Source organism: Lampetra planeri, chromosome 25, assembly GCF_965212315.1.
Source record: "Lampetra planeri chromosome 25, kcLamPlan1.2.h2, whole genome shotgun sequence".
NCBI classification, from domain to species: domain Eukaryota; kingdom Metazoa; phylum Chordata; class Hyperoartia; order Petromyzontiformes; family Petromyzontidae; genus Lampetra; species Lampetra planeri.
The window spans coordinates 5,052,961-5,063,158 of NC_136131.1; positions in this window are offsets into that span (position 1 = coordinate 5,052,961).

Here is a 10,198-nt window from a genome sequence, read left to right on the forward strand (position 1 = left end):
TGATGCAGTACAGGAGGAATTGGAGCTGAATGAACTTGGTGAAGACTGGTACGAGCGGCGTCAAGGTTGGCCTCTGGAGGAGGCTCGTGAAGGACGCTATTGGGCAGTTGCAGGCAGTCGCCCTCCAACAGGTGATGGCAGATGAGCAACGTTCAACAAGCAGAACACCGAATGGCTAATAAGTATAACCCGTAAAAACAAAGTTTTTCACTAAATCCTCTATATGCGTGGCGGCTAGAGTCCTCTCGTCCTCTGGCTTGAGATGACTGCCACCTATGGGTCAGATGATTGCATTGCACCATTAAGCAATTGGTAATTAAATATAATATTTTTGTCCTAAAAAGTGTCAAATTTTGGAAAAAAAATTTCACGAACATTAATTGTCACGCACAACTAGTCTGTGTGGAAAATGTCAGCTCGATTGGATCACGGAAGTGGGTTAAAAAAACGACCGAAAGATTTGCACGGTCCTAAGCAAGCAAGCGAACTTAATATAAAGGATTTAAAAATATCAAGTTGGGACAGTGGGGGGTACAGGTGGTATAGCTGCCGGTCATCTCCGTCAACCCATGGCACGTGACCTGCCAGCAGAGGGCCTTTGACACTTCATGTGGCCTCGGAGTGCACCTAGCCTGGAACAAGTGCCTTGGTGACGTTGCCGCTACTTAGTGGTGAATGGCGGCTGTTTTTCAGAATTGTATTATTTCGACTGGAGGAATCCGATTAGCTATGAAGCTTTTTTAGCAGCTGTCCAGTTGGAGCGGGTCGCCAAGATACAACAACAAACAATACAAAACCAACTATAGGAGTGTAAAATAGGCGAAAGGTAAGCAAGTAACAAAAATGCTATAAAAATTGATAAAATAAGTACCAATTGCACAAGTACATATTCCTGATGATTTTTCAACACGAAATGCAAGCTTTGGCAAGGCAGTAAAACAACAACAAAAGCAGTCTTAAGACCACAACAAGACAACACGCGGTCACTCTAACGTTGCACATTCAAATGGAACGCTCGATACACGAGGAAGGGTCAAAGTTACAAAACACATTGGCAAATGTGGCAGTATCCGGCACCGATCTGCTTAAGGATATTTCCTGAAGGAAGATTCACCAAGCTAAGTGTGGGGGGAAAAAAGCTCGTTCCAAAATGTTGGTGCTTCAACGGCACAGGCATAGTCACCAATCTCAATTGTTCTAACGAATAGTTAGGTTACAAACAGATTCCTGCGGAGGGTGCTGGTAGAAACGTTGGGTTGCTCGGTCAATGGCCAGGGTCAACGGTGGCGTGGTGTATTCCGCAAATATGGCCGACTGTGAGGGCGGGCACAAGCCGGCGTGAGTAGGTTAAACGTTGAGTTTTATAAGGGCACCACGGGGTGACCAGCCCCTCCCCAACCAGCCCTACCCCCCACCCAGCCCCTCCCTCCCCTCCCCACCCAGCCCCTCCCTCCCCACCCAGCCCCTCCCTCCCCACCCAGCCCCTCCCTGCACGACGGACGGACACACGAATCCCCTGTGGGCTGATGTAACCAGGAGGTTCCTACCAGTATTAGATGGACGTCTTAGGCTTTTTGGGTTTGACAATGGGGTTAATAAAGTGGCTAAGTAGAGAGCACATTTGTCAATGAGGGTTTTATGGATGAACAGGGCCCAATGGAGATGTATTCACGCATCACATGATGTGCAGTATTTACACGGATTTTGATTCTGAATTTTCAGGCACAATCGAATGGGAAAACAATGTTGGTTTCCGTATAAAAAAAAACAATTTTTTTAATTTGATTTTCCTTTGAGACGTAATCAATATGGGTTTGGAATGTATGTTTTGAATCAATCGGTAGAGCCAAATATTTGAGGCACTCCGTTTGTTCAATTATGTTGTTTCTGATATCCATAATAGGTGAAGGGGTAACAATTAATATTGAATTAAGTCGAAAAATCACGTTGGAGATTATGTTTGACTTCATTAGGCGATGTACCTAATACTAGCATGACAGTGTCATCAGTAAAGAAATTTTATTTATTTCAACAAGTTAATTATTTCAAAAGTTAATTCTTAAACCAGTTTGTCATACTGTCTGAAAATGTTAGTTGACCAAGTCTTGTGAGTAGAATATCACGGTTAACGGTATAAAGGGCTTTTGACAAGTTGAGGAACGGTGCACATCAGTAGTGGCTTTTATCCAGGTTACTGAAGAGAAAATGTAATCCATCATTATTCTTCTCGAATTCCAGACTGTTTACTGTGCGGGAGATTGTGACTTTTTAGGTCGCAATTTATTTGTTATTTCACTGTTTTTGATAATTTCAGTAGCTGGTGAAGTAATAGAGACTGCACTTTGGTTATTTCGGTAAAGTCACGTATAAAGAGAAAATAATAAAATAAATAATAGCATACGACGTTTCGATTGCAACACAAGCAATCATCATCAGGTATAAATGAAATAGAAACAAATCTAGTATACTTGCTTGTGTTGCAATCGAAACGTCGTATGCTAGTATTTAATGTATTATTTTCTCTTGATACGTGACTTTACCGAAAAAACCAAAGAGTAATTCCTGCAGTCACGAAAGTTCCAAATTAAGTTTTAATAGAGACTGCACAATGATTATTAGGATCTGCTTTTCAGCCGCTTGTATATAGTGGACGAACAATATCGGATTTGCACGCTGGTGGAAATGTCCCTTCGGTAAGTGAGAGGTTGACAATGCGTGTGAGTGGTTGTAGTTGATTCTTTTCACGAGCCTGCGAATAGGTCTTGTGACGACACTGCCATGGAACGTGCATCTGTAACTGTCACGCACACACACACACCACGTGAATACTACTATGCCAGAGAGAATAAAGTGTGGTTTCTGAAATGCCATTAGACGGGAACTATAAGACGTGGGTCACCGTGTTCATGGGCAGCACACAATTCACAGCCGGAACTTGTCAGGTCCACGTGCTTGCAGAGTTTAAATCCCGATTGCAGTTGCATACAAATCATTGGACACAGTGGTCAAGGTCGCGTGCTCAATGTCACGTAAATACTCAACATCCCTTGTGTATGTGCATTTACATTGCTGCAATGGCCACTTCAAGGATTGCTTTAGCAAAACACGGCAAATGCTGAAATTCCCACATTCATAACATTTCAGGTTATAGGGTCAGAATGTAAAAATGCCTGCTCACGAGAGCGTTAAATGTATTAAATAGCCAAACGGAACTGCTAATGCAATGTGGGTTACCTGGAGGTGATTGCTGGGGGATTGACAGCCTTTGTTGGGATTTTCTTTTCTTTCATTGTGGCGCTCAGGGGAAGTTGTTGTGCTCTATGAGGATACTGCTGTAGCTGTCATTTTTTTAAGGCTTCAGAAAGCCACCGAACAAAGACGGCCACCACATTGCGCGCTTTCAGACGCGCTTCTGCGACCGTCTGGAATGCTCTTCCCTGCGATGTTAGGAAGCCACTGGAGCTACGCCCTTTTAAATCATCTAGATTGAACGCTCATTTCTTGAGAACAGCTTTTTTATTTTTAGTTTGTTGTCCTTCCCCACGCACCTTCAATTCGGGCCACGTATGGTGCGAAAGAAGTTCAACAAAAATATACGTAAAGCGTTCCACCCCACCCTCCCGCTTCCCCCCCCCCACCGCCACAATGTATTTGTGTTTGCATTGTGTAAGGGTCACGTGATGCGTGCAGAGGGGATGATTCCCAATGGTCAAGAATAACGACGGAGTGGCAGGCAAGGAATAGAAGACGTCCGCCGAGGTGACGGAGCAATGAGGATCAACTCGTGCGCCTTTTGGCGTCATCTGGTCCAACACCATGTGAGACTAGGCTCTAAGGAAAGCTGTCTCGGGTGTGGACCAATCAACTTCAAGGACAATGCATACATTAACAGAGCTATGGGGGTTTTTTTCATTATGACTGCAAGTATTGTGGTCTATGCAAACATTACTCCTTGTAAAAAAAAGGTGTCAGTTTTGTTGCCAGATAGAAGGGTAAAAAACCAATTATCATATGTTTTACTGGCAATTGAGGTTCCAATGGTGTGAGAATCAACTCGTATTTGGGGGTTAGATCGCGTTAAAATATAAATGTGTCGTTAAACCCGCCACCACCCGACACAGTCAATAAGTTAGCTTTGTCACGTGAACAGAACGTGCCAATTCGTTACGAGTACAGCACACGTGTGTCAAGGTGCCACTTGGATTATTCACATTGCAGGGTCGTGAGAGAGGGCAGCTGGATTTGAGGATGCCTTCATCATCATCAGCCGTGGACTGACCGTGGCTGATGATGATGACAATAGTGATCACATTGCATTGTATCTCCCGTCAATTGACAAGTGCACCTGTTGTTATAGTTGTCATAAATAGTGTGTGTGTGTGTGTTTTTATTGTGCAGTCATTGGCGATTGGGCTGACATAACCAACTTGCTGCATCTTCTTGGTTCTTTCGGTAAAGTCACGTAGAATGAAAATAATAAAATAATATGTTTTATTTTTATAAAATAATATGTTTTATTTTTTATTATTTCCATTCTACGTGACTTTACCGAAAGAACCAAGAAGATGAATTCCTGCAGTCACGAAAGCTTTAAATCGAAATTAAATTTTCTGCACTTTAAATCCTGGTTTCATTCAATTGCCTATGGGGATGGTTATTAATATTGTAATACATTGTTAAAAAAGCATGTTGTAATATGATTAATACAAACAACAATAGAATATGTATATCCTTGTTTCAAATTATCCAATGCACATACATATAAACAGTAAGTGTGAAATGTATTCAAAGCATCACAAGGAAATCATCTCTATGCACTGTTCAATGATTTTAATTAGTGAAACACTCCTTGATTGTCATTGCAATCACACACTCATGTATGTATGTTGAACTTCTTTCGCACCGTACGTAGCCAACCGTGCTAATAATCTGGAACGCACCCCGATCCGATCCGATCTCGTAAGTTGAACAACTTTGCGATACAGTCATCTCTACTTATTCTCGAACGACAGCAAAGGGGCCGTCCATAAATGATGTCACGCGATTTTGGACGATTTTTGACCCCCCCCCTCGTCACACGGCGTCATAAAAAGTCAGACCCCCCCCTCAAATATGACGTCACAAAGCTTTGCCACCCCCCCAAAAAAAATAAAACATGCTTCAAATCGCTTTAATATATTTTCATTGTAGTGCGTATTTAATGTGGCGCTGCACTCTGATGTTGTAGGAGAAAACATTTATTAAAACGTCTTTAATTAAGTAGAACGTGTTGTCTATATTATTTAAAGTTGCGCATTTTGATGTAACGTCACATTTCTCAAACTCCCCCCCCCCCCTCGTCACATATCGTCACAAATGTCTGACCCCCCCCCTCCCCCAGTTGCGTGACGTCATTTATGGACGGCCCCAAAGCACATCATCATCGATGCAGTACTAAAACAAAATGCGATGACATTACACCTACAGCGTTACGATAAACCGTCATCTGTTTGCCACAATTGATATCGCATCAAAAAAATACAAATTATTGATATAGTGAGTCGTGAAAAAAAACGTGGCAGATGTGAATACTTGCTACACAAATGGAAAATTCGAAACTCCCCAGATGTGCCACTTTGGGCAAGGTAACATATAACAACACCCCGCTCACAAATACGCAAGTGGCGGTATCATGTAATGTGTGTATGTTGAACCTCCTTCGCACCGTACGTAGCCAACCGTGCTAATTGGAGGTGCGTGAAGAAGGACAAAAGATTTCGATTTAAAGCTTTCGTGACTGCAGGCATTCATCTTCTTGGTTCTTTCGGTTAAGTCACGTAGAAGGGAAGTAATAAAATAATAAAAATTAAAATAAAACATAATAAAACAATTATTAACATAATAATTGCTTTATTATGTTTTCTTTTTATTATTTTATTACTTCCCTTCTACGTGACTTTACCGAAAGAACCAAGAAAAAGGACAAAAGACTAAACAGAAAAGCAGTTCTAATGTGTGTTGTGTTCATGTATGTATGTTGAACTATCGTCACAGGGACACACCGCTCCGCTAATGCTGACGCAATCATCTGGAAAGTTACAAGTGTTGCTAGATAAACCATACTATGAATAAGAATAAGTGAAAAGTGATCACACGACTCTGCAGAGTGGTCCAGATGTATTGGGACCCCAAATTTAATCCCCTAAAACGTGTTATTTTTTGGGTTATGTTTATTATGGAAAAAACTTGTGATGGGTCGATTTTTATTGGGGGTCACAAGACATCTAGACCACTCTGTACAACTTGGCATCCGAAACAATTTTTTTAATTTTACCAGGTAAGGCTCGCTGAGCTTTATAGCTCTTTTTTCAGAAGCGATCTGGCCGCAAATGATAGCCTCACGAAGTGGCTTATCAAGTGTAAATGTATATCAGCGAAATACTCTAAAACGCGCGTTGATTTCGATTTAAAGCTTTCGTGACTGTAGGGATCCATCTTCTTGGTTCTTTCGGTAAAGTCACGTAGAAGGGAAGTAATAAAATAATAAAAACAAAACATAATAAAATAATTCTCACGACGTTTCGGCCACAACGCAAGCAGCCGTCCTCAGGTGAAGAAGCTAAATGTGGAGGCAAAAACCGGAGGACCCGGAGACAAATCCACGCGACCACGGGGAGAGAGAGAGAGACACGCGCAAACTCCAAATATACAGCAGCAGGCGTCTGGGTCGGAATCGAACCCACGAACTCCTGCGTACCAGGCGAGGTAGTTAACATCTCACCACCGCGAGGGACACATTAGCCTGACCGGGCGGGCCCCTTACTCGCTCACCTTGCCCACCACGCTGGCAAGCTAATTGAGCCGTGGGGGGGGGGGGGAGCATTTTGAGAGCCGTCGAGACTGAGTCTTCAAAGACGCGCGGTTGATGTTTGCGTCTGCGTCGCCCGTCGGTAATTGGAGCCAGCGTTTATCTTGGCTTCGGCTCCTCGTGGAGGGCCCTCTGCCACAGCCCAAGATAACAAGCGACAGGTAAAGGGGCAATCAGCAGGGCCGGTGGCGCTTTGATTTAGCGTAGGTCGAGCCGAGACGCGGGGTTTTTAAAAAAAAATCTTTTATGCAAACTCTGTCGTGGTGCAGCCGAGATTCATCCGATAAGGGTGGGTGCCTTGAAAAACCTTTCCAGCAGCATTTGGATGGCGCTGATGATGTGGCAGAGGACACCCGCAAAAGAAAAGTAAAGCCGGCCGTCCGTCCGTCCGGGCCCCGTCCTTGTCCGAGAAGAGCCGAGATGTAAAACGTTGGGGGAAAAGTGCGGCCCGGTGCAATGGGTGACACCAAAAGTTCGTGGTTCGACAAGCAGTGGTGTGGTGTGGTGTTGGGGGGGGGGGAAGTGTGGGTGCCACCTTTTCTTCCACGACGTCTGACCGGCTTCGGAGGCAAACTCCCCTCGAGTTGGGGTCTTCACAGCCCCCTTTAAAGTGAAGGCTGTTCAGCCAGCAGTGGCTCGAGCATGCAATTGCAGGGCTTGCAACCTGAACCTCGCACCTCTGAGTAGAGTACAGTGAAAAAAACCTAAAATCTCACGAGGAACACCGGCGGAGACGTGACGGTGACATTGCATGGGCCCGTGGTGCCTCTTTCGGGTGCCGTGGAGGCATTTAGCCCTCAAGCCTTCACATCCACATCCAGTTTTCTTTTTTCTCGCGTGCGTTTAGTTTTGTGTTCTTCCCCCCGCGCGCCTACGATTAGCGAGGTACGGTGCGAATGAAGTTCAACATACACCTGGGCCGCTCCCGCAAAGACACAAACACACACACACAGAGGCATATAGTAAATAGGCTGAAGAACAGCAAGCGGTGATGAGCCGCTCCATTCACTTGCTGAAGAAGCTCACGGCGCGTGGAGCCAAAACTTTAAGATCCAGGCTACAGTCTACATTATAGACTGTCAGTACGCTCACCGAGGTTAAGAACCAGGCTACAGTCTACATTATAGACTGCTAGTACACTCACTCAGGTTAAGAACCAGGCTACAGTCTACATTATAGACTGCCAGTACACTCACTCAGATTAAGAACCAGGCTACAGTCTACATCATAAACTGCCAGTACACTCACTCAGATTAAGAATCAGGGTACAGTCTACATTATAAACTGCCAGTACGCTCACCAAGCTTAAAAACCAGGCTACAGTCTACATTATAGACTGCCAGTACACTCACCGAGGTTAAGAACCAGGCTACAGTTTACATTATAGACTGCCAATACACTCACCAAATTTAATAACCAGGCAACTACAGTCTACATTATAGACTGCCAATACACTCACCAAATGTAATAACCAGGCTACAGTCTACATTATAGACTGCCAGTACACTCACTCAGATTAAGAATCAGGCGACAATTTACATTAATGTGTTTTTATTTATTTTTTATTCACTTTATATTTATTGTTATTTTTCTATCTACGTGACTTTACCGAAAGAACCAAAGAATGTGGGACATCGTGTCGAGCACCACGCGCCAACAACCCCCGAAAACCGCTGCAGGTCACATGTCGATATTTGTGCATTCAACACTCTCATCAACAACACCGATCTTCGACGTTTCGGGCAATGACCCTTCTTCATAGGACATACAAACGAGTGTGTCGAGTTACGTTTTTGTTTTCTTCTAGTGCGCTAATTGTGCTCGCGAATCGCTGCCAACGCAGCAATCGTCGCCGGCTACGGGGCTTTTTCTTCTTCTTCTCCTTCTGCTGCTGCAGCGGGCCACGTGCCCCAAGGGTGGCGGGACGGGAGATCGCGCGCGTGTCGCTGTGATGCCCGTCCACGTGTTGTGTCAAGCGCGCGCGTGAGAGAGAGATCGAGTGCGCAGACGCGGCCCCAGTAGGAACAAGGGTCCGGATGGAGTCGCCGTTGGGGTGGGGTAATTAACTAAGTGGACACACACGCCGCCGCCGCCGCTACTACTTGTGTGCGTGCAGCCTGATTAAAGGAGAGCGCCGTGTTTACAAAGAGGGGGGGGGGGTCTGGCCCCTTTTTTGTTTTGCTCATGCGTTGTGTGCGTGCGCGTGTGTGTGTGTGTGTTCAGGGGTATGAATGCAGAGAGGGAAGAAAAGGCCTGCACTAAATACACACACACGCGCACTCAGCCACCACCCCCCCCCTTCTCTTGTGTGGTGCGGTAGTCCTTCCCTTGAGGTGGACCGTGATTTTGTTGTTGTTGTTGTTGCGATGAGAGCCAAAGCTTGCCACCTTCGGATGTGGATCAACAGCCAGCCGTACATTTTTATATGGAGGTGGTTGAGCCAGGTAATGGTGTCAATGAGCATTGCCTGTGTGTCTGTGTGTGATGCCTCCTCTTTCGTTTTTGTCACCCCTCTCGAGGTACAACAAAATCAACACGTATCGCGGGGTTGGGGGGTGGAATGTAACGCGATGAAGAAAATCTCACAACACCAGCAGAGGGACAGCATCACACACAAACACGTTGGTTCCAGTGGTGGATTGTCGTGCAATTTTGACAACAACCGCATATGTTAATGTCCTGGGAAAGACTTACAGATTTCCTGCAGGACATCAGCTGACCTCAACCTGAGGACGGTCTGGGAAGGTCAGGACAAGTGCCGACCTTATGAGAGGCTGGCATTTTGCAATCGATATTTCCTGCCAGTCGCTCAACAGATGCTCGCAAAATGCTCGTTGTCCAGTTCTCAAGTGAATATGAGACGCGGTTTGATGGTGTGAATAAAAAATGGATGTGTCCTCCGCAAGCGTAAATATCATCATGAACTTTGGGGTCATCGTGAGCATAATAGTGAGTATTAAAAATGAATTATTAATATATAAATGTATTAATAACCATGTGAAAACTCATTGAGAAAGGTGATCACGTTGGTAACATTGACAATGTGTTTGCTGTGTATTTTTTAGTGAATATGTATCAATTAAACACCTTTCCAAATGTACTTAGCAAAAAAAATACATCGTAGGTGTGAGAAGCCAGAGCCGGGAAAGGTAATGTTTAAAAATTAAAGGCTGATACATCAATCATTGTATGGTTGGTATTTTTTGACATTGCTAGGGAATTAAATAAAGACGATGAAAACGATTAGTTAAAACCTGTAATCGGACGTACAACATTTAGCCGAAGAGATTGGAGGTCTCCTGGGCACAGCAGAGGGGAGAACTACTCCCAAACACATTGTTTGCGTCTAGT